The sequence below is a fragment of the Onychomys torridus genome, chromosome 4, assembly GCF_903995425.1.
Source record: "Onychomys torridus chromosome 4, mOncTor1.1, whole genome shotgun sequence".
NCBI classification, from domain to species: Eukaryota; Metazoa; Chordata; class Mammalia; order Rodentia; family Cricetidae; genus Onychomys; species Onychomys torridus.
This window is the reverse complement of record NC_050446.1, coordinates 13146929-13149305: the sequence shown is the minus strand read 5'-3', so window position 1 is coordinate 13149305 and position 2377 is coordinate 13146929.

The window sequence follows — 2377 nt, the reverse complement described above, 5'->3', positions numbered from 1 at the left end:
ACAGGGCCTTAAGAAGGCTGGGCACTCCATTTTTGCCTGGCAGAGCCAGGGCCATCTTGATGTGGTCACCCTCAGGGCAAGTGACTAGGGAAAGAGCAGGACATAAGACCCTGGGGGACCCCAGGAAATCAAGCTGGAGGCAGCAAAGAGACCTGGCCTCAAAGCTTCTGGCTTGAGATTCTAGCACTTGAATCCTAGAATAGGGGGCAGGAGCTTGGAGTGGGCAGAGCACAGCATTAGTCACACATGGCTCAGGGACTTGGGTTCTAATCTGGTTTTGTGTACACTGCTGTCTGGCTGTAGACACAAAGCATTGGCCTTTTGTCAGCCATGGCTCCCTCCTGGCATGATGTGGCTTGGGAGAGTACCAATGTCCACGTGATATAAAGACTGGGTGAATGGGGCTTGGCGTTCCCTAAGTCTAAGAAGCAGGACTCGAAAAGGTGGAGTTGTGACTGAGACTACAAAAGGAACTGGGGTTCTCAGGGCCCTAGGGGAACACCGAGCACAGGCCTGATTGGAGCTGGTGTTGCCCACACACAAGGTCTAGCCCTCCCATCCAAGATCAGGAGAACATGATCAGCAGGGGCGCAGCCGCTCCGGAGTACAGAGACAGAACAAGACATTCCCAAAGGCAAAAATTCCAGGGATCATCCTTGGGGTAGGTCCTGGCCAGGCCAGCTTACCCACAGCAGGCCCCTGTTAGGATCTGTTCCCTTGGGGTCTGCAGAAGGACATCTGATGTATTTGGCCCTTGGAGGTATGATGGAGGCTGGTTCTAGGGCCCAGCAGAGCCTGTTCCTAGTCTATATAGCCAGGGCTCTGGCCTCAGCTCCTGGGCCATTATGCTTACTTACCCAGCCCTGATGTCCCATCACATCAGAACTGTCACTCCTACCAGGACTTTGGGTGCTGGGCTACCTTGGTCCATTGGCCACCTCTCCTATAGGTGGACTTGATGCTGGAGCTCACAGTCACTGCCCAGTTCACTTTGCCTGCCCCAGGCCAGGGTCTCAGGCCAGCCTCTCCTCTCTATAGCTACAGCAAGGTGAGGGAGCTGACCCATGCTGTGTTATGCCTCAAGAGCATATTACAGGGGTTGTTGAGAGGGGGCATGGTTGAGATCTGTGCCTGGTCCAGAGGAGGCAGCAGCAGCAGCAGCAGCAGCTCCCCTACATCCCTGTACAGGCTGGCATACCAACGGAATGGTGCACTGTCCCCACCAGGTGCCTCATCCTCACTAGCTCCTCCAGATCCCCTGGAATTGGCCAGAGGCTGTGGATAGTAGATGGGGTAGTGCTATGGAAAACAGCTGGGACTAGCTCTTCAAGAGAATCAGATACTGACTGGCAACTGCCCGTGCCCCCCACCCCCCCGCAGCCCAGATGCACTGGCACAAAGGGTTATTTGTGGTCTGAAAAGCCAGAGCACCAGGTTCAAAACAGCTAAAGGAGGGCATGGCCCATAGATAAATGGACACTCACCGTGTGCTCTGGCCACATAATGGAATACGTTTCCACCAGAAAGAAGCTGTGATTCACGCTACAACATGGAGGAAATGCAAAACAAAACGGGAAAGAAGGCAGACACAATAAGTGCTGTCCCGATGGGGCCAGTCCCTAGAGACAGACAATACATCAGAGGGTCACCTGGGGGCTGGGGATGGCCTGGCAGGACAACTGGAGCTCTCCTGAGGTAGTGACAGTACTGTGATACTGTGAATTGACTGTGATACTGGTCACACAAGCTACGATTGTCCTTAGCCCACACAATCTTACACGTTAAAGGGTGAACTATGTTTGTGAACACATTCTTGATAAGCTGCTTTGCTACAAAGAGGAAACCATCTGCTGAGCCCCAGCCTGGCCCTTCATGGGCTCTCTTCCCCGGGCTGGCCAGGGCTATGAACCAGTGTTACAAGGAGCCCAGAGTTAGTGGTGCTCACCCTCAACAGACCTGCCACACCACGGCAGCCAGAGTCAACATCCTTGAGGAATTAGGAAAGTGGGATTGGGAGGTGACACTTGCTGTTTGTAGCTAGCCGCTCTGCTACAGTGACAGAACCAGAGCTGGGATGGGAGCAGCATCTCCAGGAGACCCTGTTCGATTTCCGCAGGCAAAGTGCTCGTGGAGAGGTGGAGTGAAGGGGTAGTTAATGCCTCAGAACCCAGAAACCTCAGCTTCTTCTCCCATCCTAGTCTCAGTTTACCCCTGACTCCCCAAGGACTGAGATCCGTCTCTGCACCCCTGTCCCCATTGTGGAGCCTTTGAGCGTTTCCTCAGGAAAAGAACTCAAGCTAAATTTATGCCAGGGCCCCCTCAGGCTCACAGAAGGAGAGGTCAGGCTTCCTGCAGACCCAGGCCCTGACGTAGTATC